This window comes from Vicugna pacos, chromosome 14, assembly GCF_048564905.1.
Source record: "Vicugna pacos chromosome 14, VicPac4, whole genome shotgun sequence".
In the NCBI taxonomy this organism is placed as follows: Eukaryota; Metazoa; Chordata; class Mammalia; order Artiodactyla; family Camelidae; genus Vicugna; species Vicugna pacos.
In genome coordinates, this window is record NC_133000.1 from 15,411,226 (window position 1) to 15,419,412 (window position 8,187).

At 44.0% G+C, this 8,187-nt stretch overlaps 1 long non-coding RNA gene across 1 annotated transcript; it reads left to right on the forward strand.

Moving 5' to 3' along the window:
• The first annotated feature begins 2 nt into the window (after positions 1-2).
• LOC140701120 (uncharacterized) lies at positions 3-6,900 on the forward strand. The gene is made up of 3 exons (XR_012079989.1): positions 3-80; positions 4,592-4,843; positions 5,795-6,900. It is a non-coding gene; the product is annotated as an uncharacterized lncRNA (long non-coding RNA).
• The last annotated feature ends 1,287 nt before the right edge of the window (positions 6,901-8,187 follow it).

Sequence of the window (8,187 nt, forward strand, 5' to 3'; positions counted from 1 at the left end):
CTTCCGGGCGCTTTGTGTGACGTCACGGCGAGGCGTGGACGCGGCGGTGCGAGGCAGCCCCTCTGGCGGCTACTGTGTGGGTAGGAAACGGCCACCCGTGGTATAGATTACTTGAGGGTTTATTTGACTATGTTCGTTGGTTTTGCCTGAGTCTGGTCCCTTGAGGATGTCTTGGCAGGAAGTCCCAGGTTGCGCAGACTCTGACGGGATGATGAGGGCAGCGCAGACTTGAGAGTTTTGGTCAGAGAGCGAAGGAGAGTTGAAAGGGAAAACCGGCCCCTTCGGTCGGGGTCAAGGCCTTGGAGAATTTGTGGGACGAAGGAAGTGGGAGCGGGTGGTCGGGATTGTTGTTACCCTCTGAGATTGGCCAGTCCTGAGGAACTTAGTGCCTGGGACTCTGCTTCTTATCAAACACACGAAGACATTAAGAGGTGGATCTGTAATTGTGGGAAACGTGAGAATAAGAGGAAATGGCCCCTGGAAAATCTGAGAAGTACCTGACATTGTGGATTTATGCCCAGTGAAATTTACTTTTATTGTAAGTGTCCTAGGCATGACTGAGAGCCCAGTTTCCATCACTCACTTGTGTTGTTACCACAACTTGAAATATTGACAAAAAACAAGACACAAAAATCTGCTCCAAGACTATGAAAGCAAAAGCTGAACATTGTAAAAGTATATGATTTTGTAAAAGATTGAAAAGAGAATCTTTACCCTTGATGTTTATGACTGTGGTTCATTTGTTTTTCGTTACTATATAGTATTTCACTGTAGCTATATGCCACAATTTGTATATCCATGTTGGAGTTAAAAGACATTTGGACTGTCTCCAGCTTCTTGCTATTTCAAACAGTGGTGCTATAAACATTTTTGTGTATGTCTCCTTATGTTCATATAGAAGAGTTTCTTTAGGGACTATACTTGGGAGTAGAATTTTTAGGTTGTTAATGTCAAGTTTTCTAGATAATGCTGAAAAGTTTTCCAAAAAGATTAGACCAATTTAAATTCTGTATCCCCCACTAATTCTTGGTTTTGTCAAACTCTTAATGTTTGCTAACCTGGTTGGCGTAAAATGGTACCTTGTGGTTTTGATTTTCCCTCATTTCTACTTGGGTTGATTGGCCATACATGTGTCCTCTCTATGAAATACTTGTTAACCATTTTTCTGTTTGGTAGTTCTTATTTCTTACTCATTTATAAGCATTCTTTATACATCCTGGATATTCATTCTCAGTTGGGTGAGTGATGGTAAATATCTTCTCTTTATTTGTCACTTGCTTTTTTGCTTACTTGATGCATACCTCTTTGTTTTAATGTTTCAAACATACAAATAATTTTCTTTAATGGGGTTTGTATCTTTTAAAAAAGTATTTTCTACCCAAGTTTATAAAGATATCTTTTATTTTTCTGTCAATTATACCTCAATTTAAAAAAATAACTTTTAGATTTCCTCTAAAAGCCATAAGCTTTTCTTTTCCTATTTCTATCCTCATGCATCTAGAATTCATTCTTTTGTGTATGATGTGAGAGAGGAATCTAATTTTTTGCTCTTTAGGATAATCAGTTATCCCAAGACTATTTCCTCATCGATCTGCTGTGTCACCTCTGTCATGTATCAAATTTCCATACAGACAAGAGTCTGTTTCTGACCTCTGTACTGTGTATCATTGGTTTATTACACCTCCACTAACCCCCACCAAAAAACCCCCCAAAAACCCACCTTATTTTCTTCAGGAATATCTTGATTATTCTTTGCCATTTAGTCTTCATTTTATATAAATTTTTGGATTAATTAGCATCAATTTGTTCAAAATGTTTTCTCACTGTCTTTTAATTTTCAAGAACTCTTTAAGCTCAAGAGTAAATAAACAATCTAATTAGAAAATGCATTAAAGACTCAAATAGTCACTTCACCAAAGAAGAGGTACAGATGGCAAATAAGCACAGTAAAAGATGTTCACTGTCACTAGCCATTAAAGAAATGCAGATTAAAACCATGATGAGATACAGTGCATACCTATTTAGAATGGCTGAAATAAAAAATACTACTAGTACCAAATGCTGGCAAGGATGCAGAACAGCTGTATGTCTTGTATATTGCTGGTGGGAATATAAAATGGTACAACTGCCTGGGAAAACAGGTTAACAGTTTCTTATAAAGTTAAACATATGCTTATATCAGTCAGCAGTCACACTCCTTGGTATTTATTGTAGAAGATTGAACACCTATGTTCACACAAAACTCTCTACATGAATATTCATAGGAGCTTTATTTGTAATAGTAATAGTCAAAAACTGGAAACAAGCCAAGCAGCCTTCAACTAGTGAATAGAAAAATTCGTGAATAGAAAAATTAGTTTGCTGTGGCTTACAAATGACCAAATCTCAGTGGCTCGCCACAACAGATGTTTCCATCTGGCCCGTGCTGCAGCTCTGCTTCCCTGGGTCGCCTCTAGGATCCAGGCTGGAGGAGCAGCCTCTGTCCAGATGTTCTTTCTCCTGGAAGAAGGAAAAGAGGTGGCAAAACTAACTGATGGCGCTCAGAGCAAGTCACAAGGCCAGGCCAGACGTCCGGGGGGTCGGATGTATAATCCTGTTTCAGGGACACGGAGGAAAGTCAGGTACCACGATTATCTCAACAATAATACAGTATTAGTAAGTTATCCACTAATCATGGCTCCTTTGCCTGTTCACCTCTTGTCAGTAAAAGAACTCCCAAAACAATTTGTCCCAAAAAAGAATTCTCCCCAAAAATCTCCCCCAATTTCCAGTTTTCAATATTTTACCACATTTGCACTATCTTTTTTTGTTCCCTCTCTCTCTGCCATTTGCACACCCTCATTCTTTTTTCCAAATCATTTGAGAACAGGTTACAGACACTGTACCCAATTCCCCCCAAAACAAGGACACACTCTAACACATGCTGTAAACCATTCAACAGAGGAAATCCACACTGATGGGACACTACTGTTTAATCCACAGGCCTATTCACATTTTGAAAAGTGTTTGAACGTGTCGTTTTCCCATCTGGTTCAGCGTCCCATCCAGAATCACTAGTTTTGCCTCTTGTTAGTTTCCTTCAACCTGGAACATTTTCCACAGTCTTTCCCTCTGTTTCACAACATTAACAGTTTCAAAGGGCACAGGCTTTTCATTCCGTAAGATTTCTGGCAACCAGGATCACTCTGAGGTTTCCTCACAACCAGACTCAGGCCACCCATTTTTGGTGGAAGTGCCGAAGAAGATGCTGTGGTCTTTTCCATCGATAAGGCCGGGAGGCCACTCAGCATTAACCCCTCCCACCCCTGTGAGGCCAACCTTGACCATCTGGCAAGTTAGTGCTTGTCAGATTTCTACACCATAATGCCATTATTTCTCCCTTTGTAATTGACAAGTATTTTGTCGGGGGGATACTCTCCACGCTGTGCCAGTGTTCTATACATATGAAACTCCCACACACCAACTCGGCATCTATTGGTGATTCCCACATGAATAACCACCATTGTGATGGTTTTCCGATTGTGATTTTCTGTTTCCATAATTCCTTCTACATATAGTAGTTACCATTCTACTGTAAGGAAGAGCTTTTCCTTCGTCCCCATTGATTCATTCATTCATTTGTATCAGTATAGACTTGCGAATTCCTATTTTATTCAATAGGTTATAAGTTGTTATTTATTTTAATGCTCAAATTGTTCCACATTTGGCTGATGAAATAGCCTTCACGTTGACTCCTTTATCCTTTTGACATATCCGCATCACTCTTTGAGCACTTTTTCACATTCTGGTGCAATAAAATTCTCCAGGCTCATCTTATACCTTCCCTGCCCCAGACCTGGGATCACCGATTTCCCCCAAGAAGCCCTGGCTCCTCTTAGTGTTTAAAAATTAAGATCTAGGCATTAAGTGTGTTCATTGCTACTGATAGATCATTACCACCAGACCCTCAGAGCGTAGATCTAGAAAATATATTTACATCTATATATGTATTATATATATATATACACACATTCATATGACTGTATCTCTCTCAGTAGCTAACTGTCTACCTAAGAGTTCACACTGACACCTTCAGTTCCAGTCCAGCGCATCAGGGTTTTTTCTAGCCTTCTTTCTTGCCACATTTGTAAATCTCTTATCCTGGCTCCCACTATTCTCAGTACAGTTTTTTTCTTCCCACCCCCCTCCCCAGTTTCCCTGTATGTGACTAATCTCCCTAGCACAGTGGCTCCCCTCTTGGCTTCCCAGCCCCCGTGCAGCTGCCTCCACAGCGCCTTTTCCCTCCAAGAGAGGAGATGGGAAAAGGAGGCAGGAGGAGGGAAAGGGGGGGGGCTATCAAATGGCTTTTTGACTGTATTATTCAGAGAGAGAGGAAAATAGGTAGGAAAGAAGGAAGGAAGGAAGGGGGGGATAGAGGAAGGGAAGGAGGGATTTATGGTTATCGCAAATTTTCTTGAAAACTAAATGATCCCAAGTAGCACAGCGCCTGCAAAGAATAGGTGCTTAATATCATTAATTAGTGTCCCTCCCTGCTTTGTGTTTCATTTGCTTATTCTCCATAGATAACCCGGATCTCTTCCTTTTATTCTAGGTCCTGTTGGTTGGGAATGTTAGTCCTAGCAGTGGGTTCATTTGGTCAGAATGCCCTCAAAGCAGAACAAGCTGCGGTCCCCTGCAGCTCGTCATGTAGACATGGTACCTATACTGGATTTGCTGATACTGGTGGTGTTTGGCAGAGACTGAATACCTGGCTGGTGGAAGAAAACGTACCTCACACTCAATCTTGTTTTCGTATGTGGAAGGCACACTGTGACTGGTGACAGTGTCTTCTGCGTGTTTGAAGGTAAGATGGCCACAGGACCGATAGGGACTCCTGGTGGCCAGTGCACCCTTGTGGGTAGGATTGGCCCTAATTTGGTCATTTCAGGCAAGGATGTAACCATAAACACCACCCTGAGTTCAGAAATTAAGATTTCCTAAACAGTTCCTGGAAGGCAGTTCCTGGCAGCACTTAAACCCCAAAGACACAAAGAGAAGCCTGAAACAAAATCCAGATGCCTTCATGGAACATTCCCTTTGCTTCAGAGGGCAGTGCTTGCTGCCAAAGAGAATGACTTCTCGGGCTTAATGTATATTGTCCCTAGCGGTGTCCTCGGAAAAGTAAACTTGGTGCCACAGAGATTAATGTGCTACAAAGTAAGACTGTCCAGGAACCCTGGGAACATCTGTGCCCCACGAGGTGGGAAGGGCGGGCAAGCCCACTTCCTGTGCTGTCCTGGGGCAGAAGGCAGGCCCACTGTCCGCGTCCCAGCTCCTCTGGGTCCCCATTTGTGCGGTGCCCTCTGGACTGGGTTTGGGCACTCCTAATTCAGCAGCCTGAAGAGGCTCTGTAATTGGACATGTTAGAAATCAGCAGAAGGGACTGGAGGGAGGGATAGGGATGAGAGGACAGGGAAGAGAGGGCACTAGTGCTGATGGAATAGCTACTTGCATCGTATGTGGAAGTCAGCTTCTGTAGCAGTGATGACAGTAATAACAATGGTGTCTTATGTTGTCGAGCATCTCCTATGTCCCAGGCTCCCGTTCTAGCTACTTCACATTTACTCCCAGCAACCTTATGAAGTGGGTATTTTTTTAAAAAATTATTACCACTACTTGTAGGAACCAAGACACTAAATACCTTGCTCAAGCAGGCACAGCCTGAGGGGCGGGAACAGGGTATAAATGTTCAAGACTTCATTTAATACTCACAATAACCCTATGGTACAGATTTTTTATCATCTCCACTTTACAGGTGAGGAAACTAAAAACCTTGGACCAGCAACGTCAGCATCACTCAGGAGTTTAGTAGAAATGCAGAATCTTGGGTCCCACTGCAGACCCACTGAGGCAGAACCACTGGGCTAGACCACAGGGCCCTAGCAGGTCTCAAACTCAGGCACGTATGAGAGTCACCCAGAGACCGTGTTAAACCCAGGTTCCTGGGCCCCGCCCCTGAGGCTGCTGAGTCCCTGGTATTTAGCAGTATTCTGGTCCTCTGAGGAGTTGCTCCCATCAAGTTCTTTTTGGTATCACATCATCTGACAACATTAGTTGATACTAAAAAGCAAAATTTTCATACCAGGTTAGGAGCAGGAATCAAAGTTGCATTTTAATTCTGGGATTGACAAACTTTTTCCATAAAGGCCCAGATAGTAAGTATTTCAGGCTTTGCGGGCCCCTGGTTCTCTGTCGTATGTCACAAAAGCAGTTACAGACAATATATAATATGCTTATCCTCACCAACAAGAAGGCAGTGTCTTCTGTATTTTTCCTGGATAAACCACAAAACTCTTCTTTTTGCAAGATCAGTTTTCCTGCTTATGCATATAAATCAAGGTGAGGAGAGTAGAGGTGGTCATGAAAAAACCCCAAAGGAAAATCGGCAAAACCAGACAAATCAGTTGTCAGCGTCTATGGGCTCAGGGTCTGTCTCAGCCCTGAAGCAGTGTCCGCGGTACACCTGCCGAAAAGCCGACGCCCAGGCAGGGCGTGGACACCAGCAGCAACACGCCTGGAGAAACAGTGGCCGCTCTTCCATCTAACAGTGGAAGTAACACATTCACTTACATTCCCTTGATGAAACAAAGCCTCCACTGAAATCCTCTTTAGGGGAGCACATGGTTTCTATCACTTTCTGGTAATTTCCAAAGCCAGCCATTACAGATTTTTAACAATATACTTAAAACACAATGTACTGAAGTCAGAAGCTTCATTGCATTTTACAAATGTGTTTTCCTCCCCTTTCACCCACTACTTCGTCAACATTTACTTCTCCAAATAACTGATAACTCAGATCCTGGTCATTAGATCAATTACAATAAACATCATTCCCAGATGACTTCTGCCCCTCCATGTGCCACCAGCAGGAGTCACACAGCAGTGCCAGCAGTGCGTCTTCTTGGAGAACCCAGAAGTCTTCAAAATCTGTGAGTTCAGACTGTGGTTGTTCAACAGGTGAGTGGTCAGTGGCTGGTGGATTTGGTGAGAGGCCTGTCGGCAAAGTTACCTTCTCCACATGTACCTTACAGCTTGCTTTTCTGATTGACCAGTGGAAGGCGTCTTTAAAAGTTCCCTCCTTCTGGCGCCTAAGGACTGGCGATGTTAACAGCTGTGTTGCCTCAACATCAGCCAATTAGAGAATTGAGCACAGCTGATCACATGCCTTGGGACGCCCCCCCCCTCACTTGACCTTTAAAAAACGCTTTGCTGAAGCCCTTCGGGGAGTTCGGGGCTTTTTGGGAGCACGAGCCAACCTTCTCCTAGCTCGGCCATGCAGTAAACCCTTGTCTGCTCCAAACCCTCCCACTTCAGTTTGTTTGGCCTCACTGTGTCTCGGGCACACAAACTTGCCTTTGGTAACAATTTGGATGAAGCCAGCCTAGGAGTCTGTGCCTGCAGCAGGTCAGCCCCGCCAGGAGCAGCTCCTTCCCTGAACCCCAGCAGCTGCCGGAGCTCACTTCTGTCCGGACTCTCCCAGACAGGCTCTGGTCACCTCGGCACAAGGCTGTTTGGAGCCAGAAGCATCTGGAGCTATGGTCCACTTTTGGTGTCACTTGGGGTAAGTGGCTCCAGCTTGCACAGATGGGGAATTGTCTCCACTGCATCTGGGCTCATTCTTTTGCAGAAAGTGAACCTCTGGGTTCATTCTCTTTCAAGAACTGGGCCAATCTGTTTGGAGGCCTCCGTCTGGGAGTGAAAGTGGAATTTTTAGTTACACCTCTTCTGATTTTCTGTCTGTTCGACTTCACCTTATTTGTTGTTTGTGGCTTGCACAGGGTGGAAAATTCTACCTGCTCCATCAGGGCTCACTTCCCTTTCAGAGAGTAAGTTGTTCTGAGCTCACTGCAAGCCACTCTGGCTCCATTCTCTTTCGGGGAACTAAGTCACTCTGGAAGCCTCCATCTGGGAGTAGAACTGGAATTTTTGTTTTACACCTCGTCTGATCTCTTGTGGGACCGCATTTGTTTGTGTCAGAACTTGCATTGGTCGGTTGAGACTTCTTTGGTGAATAACGGGGCTCGGGCGTGACGACACCAGGGTATCCTTCTCTGTTGCGTTGGTTTCACCTGAGGTGGAGCATTGGCTGGGATTTTCCCTTTAGGCCTGGCCTTGGCCATTTACTCAGCTCCGTCTCTGATGGAGCAC